Raw genomic sequence first — 16,807 nt, 5'->3', positions numbered from 1 at the left:
TAAAAACTTTTTTTTTTATTATTTTTATTTATTTATTTCCTTTTTTTTCTTCTCTTCTTTCTCTTTCGTATATTAGAGAGAAAAGCGGGTCAAACATTTTTGTTATTTTCGTTCTAGTGAATAACCATATTCCACCCAAAATACACAAAAATAAGTCTCGCGCCGGAGCCCGCCACCGTCGGAATCGCAGAAACCGGAGAGCAAGAAAGCTTGCTGCGTCGCTCAATCTCCCTTCTGAAGCAACACCGTTTATCGCTAGCTTATTGAAGTTAGGAACATTACACAACAAACAATTCAACATCTCAATAACTTCCGGTAACACGCCCACCAATTCTTTCTCTGAACCAGTCGCTCTCGACGAAGAGGAACCGTCGACCCCCTTTGAACACATAAATTTACTCGCTGAACCCTCTTACTCTCCAGTCGCTCTCGACGAAGAGGAACCGTCAACCCTCTCTGAACACATAAATTTACTCGCTGAACCCTCTTACTCTCCAGTCGCTCTCGACGAAGAGGAACCGTCAACCCCCTCCGAACACGCAAACTCCCCCGCCTCTATTTCGAGTCAACTCACGTATAGGATCTTCCCCGATTCTCCTATCTCCCTGTCTCCACCTCCAAACCCCGAGGTTCCGGACTTCGGGGAGGACGGATTTCTGCGGAGATCTCCGAGCCCCGGTTTCTTCGATCTCGAGGAGGAGGAAGAAGCTCCCTTAGAGCCTCCGATCTTCGGATCCCACGATCTCGAGGATGGGCCTCCTCCCCCTTCTCCTGTCCCCAGCGTGGAATATCTAGACGACCTTCCACCACTTCCACCTCGTTCGTTTTTCGCTCCTGGCCCCCTCCAGTCTTTAAACGCCATCCTGTCTGTCCTCCCTTTGTGTTCCAATCCCCTCCCTCCTGGCGCATTTTCAGTCGGGCCCGACCAGTTCGATCTGGAAACCGTTCGCGCCTACCTTCCCCACCTCTCTCCTGACGGAACTATTTCCGTCTTCTTTCCCCACACGTACCCAAGTTATTATCTAGTCCCGAAATTAATGTTCCTTAATCATTTTCGCCCCAATTTCGCTACGGTAAGTGAAATTAGCGAATAATATTTCTAGATAAATGTGGACACGATTACACATACACACGTCCGAATACTCTGTTTGTTACACTAATATAGAATATTATAAACGTAAACATATATATATATATATATATATATATATATATATATATATATATATATATATAGGTGTGTTCAAAAAGTATCGCGAATTTTGAATTTTCGCGGGTTACGTATATTCGAATTTCGATCTTTTTGTGGCGTTATGTTGGTACTCATGTCTCTTACTTATGCTGACAAGCTCGGCCATTTTGAATGTTCACTTAATTGTTGACAGCTGCTTTGCTTGCACGTGTTTTGGATCGTCTTCGATTTTTACCTATTCAAAAAAATGGATCAATGAACCTGTATCAAATTTTGTGTGAAAAACGAAATTAAGTGCGCGGATGCATTCCGAATGTTGACTGTGGCATACGGAGAAGCTACCTTGGACCGAAGCAACGTTTATCGGTGGTACAAAATGTTCTCAGAAGGCCGAGAAGATGTGAACGACGAAGAGCGTGCCGGACGCCCGAGCACTTCAACAACAGACGAAAAAATTAATGAAGTGGAGAAAATGGTATTGGCCAATCGTCGAATCACCGTTAGAGAAGTTGCTGAGGACCTAAACATATCGATTGGCTCGTGCCATTCGATTTTTATCAATGATTTGGGCATGAGACGGGTCGCCGCGAAATTCGTACCAAAATTGCTCAATTGCGACCAAAAACAGCATCGCATGAACATTGCTAATGAGATGTTGGACTCTGTCCGCGACGACCCAAATTTGCTCCAGAGGGTCATAACTGGTGACGAATCGTGGGTTTATGGTTATGACGTGGAAACCAAAGCTCAATCATCTCAATGGAAGCTGCCGCACGAACCAAGACCGAAAAAAGCGCGCCAAGTTCGGTCGAATGTGAAAGTTTTGCTGACAGTTTTCTTCGATTGCAGGGGCGTGGTGCATCATGAGTTCTTGCCACAGGGTAGAACGGTCAATAAGGAATATTACCTGCAAATTATGCGCAATTTGCGCGAAGCAATCCGCCAGAAACGCCCGGATTTGTGGAAGAACAAAAATTGGCTTTTGCACCACGATAACGCCCCTGCTCACACATCGTTGCTTGTGCGCGACTTTTTGGCCAAAAACAACACACTAATGATGCCGCAGCCACCGTATTCCCCAGATCTGGCCCCCTGTGACTTTTTCTTGTTCCCTAAACTGAAGAGGCCCATGAAAGGACGACGTTACGCTACGCTTGACGAGATAAAGACGGCATCGAAGGAGGAGCTGAACAAGATAAAAAAAAATGATTTTTTGAAGTGCTTCGAAGATTGGAAAAACCGTTGGCACAAGTGTATAATATCTCATGGGGATTACTTTGAAGGGGACAAAATAGATATTCATGAATAAATAAATAATTTTTGAAAAAACACAAAATTCGCGATACTTTTTGAACACACCTCGTATATATATTTATACATATATATATATATATATATATATATATATATGTATATATAAATGTGTATACTCGTAATTGTTAACCTCGAGCTTTCTATCACGAGTCTGCGGATTTTTTTTTTGTATTATCAAATTGTGTTCCTTAACAGCTCTAATCTGTAATAAATTACTTTTACATAGAATTAATCCTTTTTTTTTATACATATTTATCTTTCACATTTTCTTTCAATAAATCAATGACTGATTATAAGGAGTTTAATTAATTTCTCCACCTCACTCATCATCTCTTGCTCTATTAAGCCAAGCACTAGGTCCGATCCCGAGGTAAAGCAATTAAATTTGCTGCCTCAAACAGGACCGGGGGACGCGAGACATCCTGAATGTTTGTCATTGGGCCCCCCGCTGTGGACCCATTGACCCATATATTCTGGGTTGTCGACGCGACCCTGTCTGTGCCTCGTGGGCACATTCTCAAGTTGTTACGTCCCTCCTTTCTCCCTCCATGTCTTACCTATCCTACTTCAACTCTGGACGTAACAGATTTAAAGAAATAGTTTGGTTATGCAATGCAAATCTTTTTTCAATGAAATAAATATATTAAAATAGTCACAATTAAGTTGTTTCTTACATTTCTGTCAGTATTTTCTTTGAATTAAAAACTGATTTGTTTAAATTAAACAAATAAATTAAACAAATAATTTACATATTTACTGTACAAAAAACCAATAATGTCACTTCTTGAAATCAAATAAATTTTTATTTTCCTTAAAGATACTTTTATTTTAACTTAAAAAAATCTAGTTAAAGAAACAATTTTTTAAACACAATTCAAACATAATTTTTCTCTGAGTGTATGTGTAAATAATTGTTTATATTTTAATATTTATTATAAATATGTTACGGCGTTAGAAAAATGACACAATTTGCTGAAAATAAATCGAGACATTTGCACTTGCTTGCAGGATACAATCTGCTCGGCAGTTCCAGATCGATGTTTGCCAACAAAGTCTCATATTCATTTGATTTTACCGGACCAAGTTACTCGTTAGATACCGCTTGTTCTTCATCATTATACGCTACATATAATGCTGTAAATGCAATACGAGCTGGCGAATGCAATGCTGCAATCGTGGGTGGACTGAATCTCGTGCTAAAACCCAACTATTCTTTACAAGGATTAAAATTAAACATGCTGTCTCAGGATGACAAATGCAAAACGTTCGACGTTTCAGCTAACGGTGACGTGAGGGCTGAGGCGGTTGTGGCGATATATTTGCAGAAAGCAAAAGATGCACGTCGAGTGTACGCGACGGTAATTCGAACGAAAACAAATACCGACGGCTACAAATCCCAGGGTATTACGTATCCCAATGATGAAGTGCAGAATCAATTAATGCGTGACATCTATACCGAGGCAGGAATTAATCCCGCGGACGTGAGTTACGTGGAGGCTCACGGTACCGGTACAAAAGTAGGAGAGAAAGTGGAGGTATCTGCTATCGAGAAACTGTTCTGCAAAGACCGGAAGACTCCCTTGCTAATTGACTCAGTCAAATCCAATATGGGTCACTCGAAACCGGCCAGTGGATTATGCTCTATCGCCAAAGTACTAATCGCGATGGAAGCAGACGTGATACCCGGCAATTTGCATTTTAATACTCCGAATCCAGACATTCCAGCCTTAAAAGAGGGACGCATTCGAGTAATCGACAAGGCCACACCGTGGAACGGTGGTCTCATAGGTATTAATTCATTTGGCTCCGGTGGCACAAATGCGCATATTCTCATTCTCCGCAGTAACCCAAAATCTAAACTATCACTGCTATTGAACATCACCAAATCATTGCCGAAATTAGTTGCTGTATCGGGTCAAACAAAGAAAGCGGTACACGCCTTACTAGATAAAGCAAAAGAGCATTGTAATGACGATGAGTTTCTCTCATTGTTAAGAATAATAATAATATTTCCGGCCATGAGATTCGCGGCTACGAGATACTTAACATCGATGGTACACGTGAAATGGCTAAAATAACGAGCTTTCAAGAGAGACGTCCAATTTGGTTTGTATTTTCCGGTATGGGCACGCAATGGGCGAGCATGGGCCATCAATTGTTTGGCATTGAAATTTTTCAACGTAGTTTGCGACGATGCGCAGACGCGTTGGCATCCCATGGCATCGACCTCATGAATATCATGAACGCCACGGACGAGACATTCGAGAATGTATTAAATTCTTTCGTGACTATCACATCTATGCAGGTCGCTTTTGTGGAGATTTTAATGTCGATAGGTATATAGTCGGACGGTATAATCGGACACTCTATTGGAGAATTGGGTTGTGCCTATGCTGATGGTGCGTTTACACTAGAGCAAACTGTCTTAGCGGCTTATTCTAGAGGCAAGGCGATTATGGACTCCAAGTTGGAACCGGGCGTTATAACGGCAGTTGGTTTGAGTTGGGAGGAGATCAGAAAAATGTGCCCACCCGATATCGTTCCATCTTGTCACAACGCCGCGGACTCGATCACTATTTCTGGTCCGCCTGAGTCTATGCAAAAATTTGCAGAAACGCTCAAGAGCAAAGATATCTTCGTAAAGATGGTGAAAAGTTCCGGCTACAACTTCCACAGCAAATACATTACCTCGGCCGGGCCTAAGCTACGCGCTTTGCTCGACAAAATCATCCCAAATCCAAAGCAAAGATCAGCCAGATGGATTTCCAGTCCCAAGTCTGCATGGGGCAGTCCGCTCGCGCAATCTAGCTCGTCTGCGTATCACGTAAATAATTTGCTCTCTTCTGTGCTCTTTCACAAAGCGATTGCGCATATTCCAGAAAATGCGATAACAATCGAAATTGCACCACATTGTTTGCTACAGGTAATTTTGCGCAGATTGTTACCACCAACGGTGACGAATATCAGCCTTCATAAACGGGATCATTCGGACAACCTGGCTTTTTTGCTGTCTAGTGTGGGTAAGCTGTATAATGCTGGTGCGCAACCTAATATTTTCAAATTATATCCGTCGATAAGTTTTACGGTCGGTCGAGGAACTAGTCAAGTGGGATTATTCCACCGCGTGGAATGTGGCTTCTTTCAATCAGATATCGAGCCACTCGGAAGAGTGTATCGTCAAAATAGATCTGTCAAAAGAAACGGACGCGTATCTAGCTGGACATCAGATAGACGGACGAGTCCTTTTCCCAGCCACTGGTTATATTCTGTTAGTATGGAAAACTTTGGCGAAACTGCGTGGCACCGATTTTGAAAGAATGCCGGTAGTATTTGAGAACGTGCACTTCCAGCGAGCCACTATTATGCTAAAGAAGGGAATGGTGAAATTCTCGATAACCATCTTCGAGGGAACGGGCGATTTTGAAATCTGTGCGGCCGGTACAATCGTCGTCAGTGGAAACGTCCACACGTCCAAGGCTATCGAGAAAGATCAACTGAAGCTGCCGCCACCACCAATACCGTCTACCGACAATGAGATTTTGCCATTGAACGCCAAAGACAATTATATGGAATTGAGGTTGCGCGGGTACGAGTATCGCGATATCTTTCAAGGAATCAAATATTGCGATAACTACGGCGTTGGTGGTCAATTGTACTGATTCAATCAATGGATTCTGTACATAGACACTGTGTTTCAGTTCAGCTAATGTCCACTAGCCATAGACTAATGTATTTACCGACGCGTCTCCAATACGCCGCGATCGATCCCATTCTTTATAAACGACTGGTAGAAGAATTACCAGAAAATGGTGGATTACCGGTGTATCACTATAAGGACATCGATATTGTTAAATTGGGTGGTATCGAGCTCAAAGGATTAAAATCTTCTTTGGCACCTCGACGACAGCAGATTCAAATTGATCCTAAATATGAACAATACACTTTCGTGTCCTATGAAAATTCGCAAAATCTAGTAAAGAATTCAAAGAGAGGAAAAATACACGCACTCACTTTTTGCAAATTATGTGTGAGAACATTGATGGCATTGAAACTGAAAACCATGGAGATTGCGGGTGTTACATCCGGAGGATTTCACGATTTCCCTTTTTGCATCCATCATACAAAATATGAAACACGAAATAAGCTAAAAAATTGTTTGTAAAATTTATAATACTTATATCCGGAACTCCACAATTTCTCTTTTATAAATACTATTAAAGTCTGGCAACAATCAAAGATAAGATTGAGTCGCGACGCCGGACGGAAACTATAAAACTATAAAATCAAAACCCGGCTTTGTTTATTCAAACCTATGTTTCATCACGAACGGAAAGATGATCCATATGGAAAGCTAGTCCCAAATAAATGGACGCGACGATATAAAAATCTGGACCGAGCGTTCCAAGAAGAAAAACCGTAAGATAACGAGTCCCTTAGGCGATTGGGTGATGCAACTGCTTGCCCCTCTTAAAGTTAAGAACAATCAGGAGAAGATAGAAAATTAGCCAACAAGAGATCATCCAAGAAGATGATTGGTAGTGAGCGTTGGTAAACTACCCAACGAACAAGCTCAAAATTTTGATAACAAAGAATCTCCAAGGAAAGCTCAAAAGGGCTTTACCCAATCAAATCTCGATCTCACAAAGTTAACCCCACACCCTTTTCCTAAGTCCTATAAAATGTGCAACTTTCGAGCGCCTCAGGCACTCATATTCGCACTCACATTTGCACTCACATTCACGCGTTTGCAAGTATAGAAGCTGTGCGGAAATTCAAACGATCAGTGCTCAACCGTCTTAAAAACCTCCGAGCGGCCCATCAAGTGAAGCATCTCTTAGAGTGGACAGCCTGCGCTGTGTCGAGCACCTTTTCAACCTACAAAAATTTGCACTCTTTCCTTTCAACTAACAAGTAAGTTCTCCATTCCTCATTCTTTGGTTCCCTCGAGATCGCGATTAATAATCAAATACGGTTGATAGTGGTCAACCACGGGAACCGTCGCGTAATCGGTCGCCGGGCCGCAAGACGTCTTTGGCGCGAGCGGGATACTCCTCGACCACGCGTACGAGGAGTACCTCCAGGAGTTAAGGCGCGAGCCCGTGGAGCAGGAGACCGCTCCTCCAGAAAAACACCGCGCTCCCGAAGAAGCATCCAATTCGCGAGATCCCGAACTTCTCTCTCTCGAGGTTCCCGGAACTCCTCCGCAGCTCCGACCCGAGTCCCCCGCCGTCTCAATTTCCTCGTTACTCACCTACAGGATAGCTCCCGATTCCCCTCCCGAAACTATTTCCAGCATCTCCTATTCTCCGGTACTCTTCGATCTCCCAGCATCAAGCCCCCCTCTTTCTCCAGCGAGCTCCACATCCAGTGTGGAGTTTCTGGAAGAAATCGAGCTCCCTCCTCGTCGCCCGTGGTATTATCATTTCAATGGCCTTCAAGACTCCCTTGAAGAAATAATACAATTTCTTTTCAAAACTATACCCCCCTTCTTATTAGATTTCTGCCTGCATTTCGATTTAGGTTTAGATGCCCTACATTCTATAATTACGGCCCTGAATCCTCATGATCGGATCCTCGTCTTCCTCCCTGACGATCCCTACCAATACTACGTACTTATAGATTTTTTTTATAATTTCTTTCCCCCATCTATGGTTTCCATAACCGAAATAGATTAGTTCCATCTCCTCCTGTATACATAATAACGCGTATAGCTTAAGTTTTCAAAATTAATTATTTGTAATACCAATGTTAATTCAATATATATAATTTCTAAATCAATTATCCAATATGCACCGCTTAGCTTTCTCAATTAAACACTATACTTATAATAATAGATAATTTACACTAACATTAATTCTTTCAAGTAGTCGTAATTAATTATTTGTATTCTTGATAGCTAATCATGTATTATCCTGTAAGTCTCAATGTTTCCAAACCTCAAAAATAATGTTAACTTCATAGATTTTCCTACCGATATTAAACAATGTACTTAAATTTTAATTTTCTTAATAATCATTACCTAATCAATTACATACTCCTGTTTTATTTTTTTTTTTTCTAATTAATAAATATTACCTTGTAATATTGTTTTTTTTTTCTATTAAATAACAATAACTGATTATGTATTTATATAATTCTTTTAAAAACTTTATAGAAACCTTATGTATGTAAATTTCAAGTATTAAAATATATGTTAAGTCTTAGTTAAAAGAAAAGTTTTAATGTAAAATTTTATTTTATCAACCCATCTCGTACTCACACTAACCTCCCGACTTAAAAAGATTGCACTTGGTCCGATCCCGAGTTATAGAGATTGAATTCTCTGACTCAAATTAGGACCAACGATCGCACGATTCTGAAAAGGCGTTAAAGCGTGTCATCACACGTTGACGCATAATGTCGGAATCATCAAAAGTGCATTCGGCTCGTACCGCACTAGTGCGGTCACGAGAATAAAAGGGTTTCTGTTGCATCCTTCCCTGCCTTCCTAAATTCCCAGGCATCTTTTAAGAGATAGCCTTCTTTTCCTTAAGGCTGGATGTAACACGAGCGAACAAGCTGCGGAAGCTCTTTTTATTCGCGCCGCTTATATTTGATATTTTTAATGGTGAACTAGGCTCGCCTATCGTAAGTGATTTTAATAAATTGTTTTGTGTCATTCAAAATAAAATAATTTTTAATTCAAAATTCCTAGTGTCTCCTCGTGTATGTAATATCAAAGATGAATAAAAACTCTAGAAATAATTAGAGATGAGAAATCTATGATTGTGCTGATTATGATGACGCGTATATTTATAAAAATTATTTTATTTTATTATACTGTTTATTTATTCTTTGTATTTGTATGCACAGCTTTAAAATGTATATAAACTTGTAAATGAAATAAGGCATGTTCGAATTGACTTCATAATTTGTTTCTATTTGTAATTGCTTCTTATCGAGAGCAGTACTTCCCTCTTCATCACTTAAAATTATTATAAAATCACTTGATTTTTTTCAGATTGATTTACAAGTAATCGCAGTTTCTGTCGACAATTACATAGAGAGTTTGAATCAAATAAACGTGAATGCAAACGTCGTAACGCGAGACGTGAAGTCTGCACCTCCCGCTCAGGATATGCACCTCGTCATAGCAGCAGATATTTTGTCGAATCAGTCTGATATTATTCTCAAAAATTTAGTCGTTAGTTTAAAACCTGGTGGTTTCATTCTTCTGGAGGAGACCGCTGTACAATTGGATTTGAAGATCGCGTTGAAGGAAACTACCCACACAATACGCGTGACTGTTAGTCGACTGGTAGCCGACTTTTCTCAGTTGACTTAAAGGCGACTTTCAACAGTCGACTATAACTCGACAGTAATTGACTACTTGTTGACTATTTGTCGATTTTTGAAAGTCGACAAATGGTTAATAAATAGTCAACTGAAATATGACTCAAAGTCGACGAAAACTTTGTTCTTTTTGTGACTAAAGATCTTATACTTTTTTAAGTTATTTATATCTTTTTGACAAAGCGAAAAGATATAAATGATAGATATTTTATCTTGCCGAAAAGACAATTAACATAAAAAGAAATCTTAGTTTTAATTTGCTCGTAGCTCGTTAGCGTCCCTTGAATGGAAGGAAATTGAATTTAAGGAAATGAACTATTGGAAAGCCAATAATCACTATTGTCTTACAATATATACCGGGCCGTCCGGGAAAAACAAGCAACGAGCGACATATATAATCATACTACAAGTGTAACAAGGGCAATACGAAGAAAATACATTATCTTAACGTTGGAACAAGCAAGTGTTTTATCTTCAACCACCGAGCGGCCCTTCCTACGAGTCCTAACTCCTAAGGCGCCGAAAAGATCCCGATATACCTACCGACGTTCCCGGAGCCATCACCGGAGCACAACACTACTTTTAATAGTTAATATATAAATAATTATTAGTCGACTATTCACAATAAACCCAATAAGAACTGGATCGTTTTATATATGTTTATTAAACGCAAGTATGGTATAAAATAGGTATAGATATGTGGCAGATATGTATTGTCACGTATTTTTATCCCACGCCGGAGAGCAGCGGCGGAATACGCGATCAAACACCGGAATTACGCGCGAGACACGCGTGAGCGACGATATAACCAATAGATACCACCAATCGCGAATTTGGGCGCCAGACGCGATTATACCGGTCGCGTCGCCGGGTACACTATTTAACGCTAGACGCGGATGCACATCACGCGATAGCTTCTCAGAACGAAACACGAAATCGTCGCTCGCACGCGGCCAGCTAGCTCCTCTAACCGGTAGAGGGGCGGGGTAGCGGAGACAGGGACGAAGCAGCTCTCTTACTGGAGGAGACGGGTAGGCGAGAAATCAAACAAGATCAGGCCGATATAACAAACAGAAATAACATGTATTGTAGCATATGACAGAGACAGAGTAGAGCCAAACGCGAGGGAATTATCAGTCGAAGCAAGCAAAGAACGAAAAAGATGAAGAGAGTTGACGAAAACGAATAAGCGGAATGCTAAAATTTTCTTAAATACTACAATGCTTACGCTAGCGGCGCGAACAACGGCGGTTGGTCCCGCGCGGAACGAGACAGCCAATCACGCGCGCTCGGAACAGCGCGGCGAGAACACACTCGTCGAACTTTCGCTAACGGACAGTAATTAACTCAAAAGCAATACAACCAAAGATACCCGGTGACGGCAGTGCCGTCGTCGCGGTCACGACGCACAATTCTCTCGAAGACGCGCGACACGACAACGCACCGATAACGCGGGCGGTCGTGTGATCACGGCCGTAACACGACTCGCGCACGTGCGCGAGGGCTTTGCGGCTTCCCGGGAAGCCGGTCGTCCGCGAGCTTCTACGGCGGGACAGCCAACGTACACGCGGCAGCCGACAGCTGGGTGCCTCGACAAGGTCTCACGCTTGAGGTGAAGAGCCGACCAAACACTAAAAAGGTGCGTTCTATCGCCACGCGGCGGACGCACCTGCACACTAACCCAATGGCTCCACCTCAGAGCGCGAGTCAGCCGGCACCGGCAGCTCATGGCTTTTCACCGTCTCAAGAGGGTCACCTCGACGACGATCCGGTCCTCCGTTGGTCCCGTGGACGCCCCCGCAGGGATCGCCAGGCCGGGCACAGTTCCGATAGCCAAAATCCGATAGCTCGCTCGCCGATAACACTCGCTCGGATTCGTCCCGCACGCGCTCAGTTCGCCGGGTCGCACGCAAAAGCCGAGAGGATCGCGCTCGATACGCGATCGATGGGCGCTACCCCTCCCACAAGGTGCGCGATATTCTTGCGCCTAGCGGCGCGGCCTATCAGCGGCCGCCCTTATCTAGCCGCGACGTCACGGCAGCGCAGTGTCGGGTCTCCGCAGGTGTCGTGCGGTCCCCGTCGGCATCCGATATCCTCGCCGCTCTCGTCGTCCTCGCGGATGACAGCAGCAGAGATTTCCCGCGACGATTCTTCGCCGCTACCCTTCTCGACGGACAGCCGGCATCCGACGGCCCTTGTCCTGGCCGTTCGTCCGCCCTGGCCTGTCCCTCGGCTGCGCCAATTGCGAGCCTCTTTTGCGTGGCGCATATCTGTCACCACGTCGAGTCTCGTCCTTCTCTCCGCCGTCGGTTTTCCGTGCGCCGGCCCTGGACGATCGCCTTCTCCTTGTCCTGCTGCTGCCCATCTTCCTCGCTGCTGCTGGTCCTTAGGCGACGTTTGTCGAGGTGCCCGCGGATACATGAAATAAGCCGCGAATAAATAAATGAAATCAATACGCGCCGCAGTCCCGCCGGAGATTTCGCTCTCTCGCTGAGTGCCCGACCCGGTCTTACGCGCCTCCTTGCGCTATGCTCAGGCGGAGGACGAAGTGGCGAGGCAGATAAAACTGCCACGTCACAGTATATAGGTAAAACGGGGGGGGGGGGTTAGGTTTTTATACGTTAGTACAATATACGTTTATAATAATCGTTCTTATTACGTATATATAATACAGAACGTATTTTATACGTTGAAAAATGGTTTATAAAATGCCAGAAATGTATTTACGTTTATAACACGTATAAAAATACTATCAAATACATTTATATACTAATTAAATAAACATTTCTTATATATGTTTATGACTTGTAAAAGTTGTCCCTTTAAATAACGTATCAAAAATAGAATTTAATATCTAGGTATGATATACTTTTTAAATATGTTAATAAAAGTTTAAACGTAAATTATATTTATACGTTTTTATTGCAGCAATATTTAAACGAATAATAAACGTATTTTATACACATTCGGTATAGCTAATTAAAGGTTTATTGAAAACGTATGTATTTATGAAATAAAAAACATTTATAAATCATTTCAGAAATACCGAATACGGTTAAAATCCAAGACATTCAATTATTAATAGTTATTTTACACGTAAAAACATATTACGGTGCTTTCAAAAATCAAGCGATTTGCTTTGGTTTTGAGTCTCAAACATAGACTTTGTACTATGTCTATGATCTCAAAACTTTTTCGCAACGCCAGTCTTCGCGCCTTCGCTGCTTGCGCGGCTTCCACTAGGTGGCCATGCCGCGGGGGATTTTCTCGTGACTTGAGTGCGGCCACAAGCATTATATCTAGGCGCCACCGCGACTGTTTTTCTAAATCGCGCTTCAGTGAAACTTATGGGAATTAATTGTTGTAACCTCGAGACGAAATGCGCTCTTGTTCTTTTCAAATGTGATGTGTATGTGGTTCGCTGTTTCACATAAAATTTTATATTTTTATGTGTAAATAACAATTTGTATTGTTATTAAATCTTGTATATAAATGTTTAATTCAAATTTAATCTTTAACCCTTTTGAGCGAAAAGGAAGAAATATTTTTTTGGAAACTATAATTTATTACGTTTAAATTATTGATTTATCAATACGTATTTTATACGACTATATAAATTGTAGAGACTAATAGTCGACAAATAGTCGACTCACAGTCAACTTATTGTCAACCTGAAAAGTCGACTGACAGTCAACTACTTTTGGGACATTCGCCTAATGTCAATCGACTCACAGTCGACTGACAGATTGACTTAAAAGTCAACTCTTGCCTTTTACAGTCAGCTTAAAGTCGGCTCATAGTCAACTTTATGTTGTGTGGGTAATCTAATGTTGGCCGGGAAACAAACCGATCCGGTAAGAAAAACATACTTGCTGCTAAAGTAACGGGAAAAAAGGAAAGAACCGATGGTCAGGCAAATCACAGAGAACAATCTCTCGTAGCTGAAGAATGTAAAAACATCATTGAAGAAATCTGATAGCGAGGGTCAAGAAGTGCTCCTTGTATCCCAGGGCAAAGAAACGCTTGGTAAGATAAATAGATCGGAATAAAATCAAAGTAAACGGATCAAAATTTTGTCTTTTTATTTATAGGCTTAGTCGGACTCATGACTTCTATACGGCGCGAGATAGATGGTGCAAATGCGCGCTATGTCTTCATCCAAGACACGAGAGCTCCCAAGTTTGGCTTGTCCGTACGGTTTTACGTAGAACAATTAAACAAAGGATTGATGGCCAATGTGCTAAAAGGAGGACAATGGGGCAGTTATCGACACGTACAATTAGATGTAACTTTCAAACAGATACATCATGTGTATGCAAATACGTTGAGGAGAGGAGACCTTAGCAGCTTGAAATGGATCGAAAGCCCTCTAAATTATTATAGAAAATTTCCTAATAAGAAACTTTGCGACGTATATTATTCTTCATTAAACTTCAGGTAAGTTTCAACGTAATATTCATTAAAAATTGATTGAAAATTTAGATAATGAGGACTTTTATCTAGAAAAAAAAATATAAATTATACGAATGATAGAGACATCATGTTGGCGAGTGGCAAACTATCACCAGACATCTTACCACGAAAGAGTCCGTATTAGGATTCGAATTCTCCGGGAGAGACACTGACGGTCGTCGCGTAATGGGCATAGTTGAAGCTAAAGGATTAGCCACTGTGGCAGCGGATATTAGTTTTCTTTGAGAGGTACCTGACAAGTGGACCTTGAAACAAGCCGCAACGATACCGATTGCTTATGCGACTAGTTACTATGCTCTATTTATACGGGATCGATTAGAAGCAGGCGAAAGCGTATTAATCCACTCTGATACAGGCGGCGTCGGTCAAGCAGCGATTTCCATTGCTTTACATGCTGATTGTAATATCTTCACTACCGTGGGTATGCCAAAAAAAAGAGAATATCTCAAGGAAGTCTTCCCGCAGTTGAACAACAGGCACATCGACAATTCTCGAGATACGAGTTTTGAACAGTTGATACGCGTCGAGACACAAGGACGTGGAGTCGACGTCGTACTGAATTCACTGGCAAAGGAGAAATTGCAAACCGGCATTCAGTGCCTCGCGTACGGTGGCCGTTTCATTGAAATCGGCAAGTATGATTTGTCGAATGACAGCCGTATAGGAATGTCAATGTTTTTGAAAAATATATCTTTCCATGGTGTATTGTTGGATATGTTATTCGGAGAAGATGTTGATGAAAAAGATAGCGCAATAAAAAAAATACTGGTAAAACTCGTTTCGGAGGGAATCAAGAATGGCGCGGTACGTCCGGCGGTCCGCTCCAATCAACTGTCTTTTTAGAACAACAGCTTGAGCAGGCATTCAGATTCATGGCGACGGGCAATCACATTGGCAAAGTGCTACTGAAAATCCGTGATGAGGAACCGAAGAAACGCGTACCAATGCCAAAGACAGTAGCCGCGATTCGGCGTACTTATTTAAATCCGGAAAAATCATACGTCTTGGTCGGCGGTCTCAGTGGATTCGGTCTAGAACTGGCCGACTGGATGATCAGCCGCGGCGCCAAATTCATCGTTCTCGTATCGCGCTCAGGCATACGCACCGGTTATCAAGCATTACATGTGCGTCGCTGGCGCAAAAACGACGTAAAGATCGTTATTTTCACGGAGAATGTTACGATATTATCCGGTGCCAAACGCTTGATCCAAGAAAGCAACCGGCTGGCTCCTGTAGGCGGTATATTCAATTTGGCAGCCGTCTTACGTGACGCTCTCATCGAAAACCTGGAAGAAGCCGATTTCAAAACGGTTATATCATCAAAAATCAACGTTACAAGAAATTTAGACGCGGTATCGAGAAAACTCTGCCTATCGCTAGATTATTTTGTGGTATTTTCGTCTCTATCGAGTGGTCGCGGTAATATGGGTCAAACCAACTACGGTTTTGCAAACTCGGCCATGGAGAGAATGATGGAAGAGAGGCAGGCTAATGGCTTACCTGGTTTCGCCATCCAATGGGGTGCCATCGGAGACGTTGGCTTAATCATGGGTAATATACTAATATATGAAATAGTTTGAGAAAATAGGAATCTTCTCTCCTTTAATCAAATTCTTGAATGAATCGTTTTTAAACCTTTCCAGTTTGCCTTTTCTTTGCATTTGTTAATTTAATCATCTTTATTTTATGTTTCTTTCAAAAAGTATAATTTATAAAATAATAATGAAGCAATACCTAATGCACATTTTATATAACGTTGTTCTACATTTATTGATTTTAAATAACACAATTTCTCTTATATTTTTACTTCTTCAGAAATGATGGGAGGTAACGACGCCGAGGTGAGCGGTAGTATACCGCAACAAATATCGAGTTGTCTTGCAACGATAAATATATTCCTTCAACAACCGCATCCGGTGCTGGCTTCTTCGGTATTAGCTGAAAAATATAAATCCGACAATGGCAACAAGATTTGCCATCTCATTGCAACCGTTACCAATATCTTAGGCATTAAAGATGTTGATTCGATTAATCCCAATAATACCTTGGCCGACTTGGGTATGGATTCGTTAATGGGCACAGAGATAAAACAGACTCTTGAAAGAAATTACGATATCGTATTATCGGCGCAAAAGATTCGTGCCTTAACCATCGGTACATTGCAAGAATTATCTAATTGATAGCAATAGTTTAGAGTAGTGATATGCAGCATTTTGTAAACTGAGGGCTATTTTTAGAAATAAGCAAAGTTTTGAGGGTCGCATAAACACACGCGAGCGCGCACACATGTATGTGAAAGAAACAATCAGTTCATAAAATTATAATGTCTTAATTATTGTAATCGGTGGGTAATTCGTATCAAATATTAGTTACATATAGATAGTTAGTAATAGATAGTTAGTACATCTATTACTATTAATTAGATGTTCAAACTTCTAAAATAATATAGAAATGTTATAATACATTACATTATTAATAAAAAATGTTAACACATTA

At 41.5% G+C, this 16,807-nt stretch overlaps 1 pseudogene; it reads left to right on the top strand.

The window, feature by feature from the left end:
* Positions 1-3,461: 3,461 nt before the first annotated feature.
* Positions 3,462-16,807, top strand: LOC105194435 (annotated as a pseudogene).

This window comes from Solenopsis invicta, chromosome 14 (genome assembly GCF_016802725.1).
Source record: "Solenopsis invicta isolate M01_SB chromosome 14, UNIL_Sinv_3.0, whole genome shotgun sequence".
Lineage (NCBI taxonomy): Eukaryota > Metazoa > Arthropoda > Insecta > Hymenoptera > Formicidae > Solenopsis > Solenopsis invicta.
Note: the sequence above shows the minus strand (reverse complement) of the source record. Positions and strands in the feature narration are given on the sequence as shown.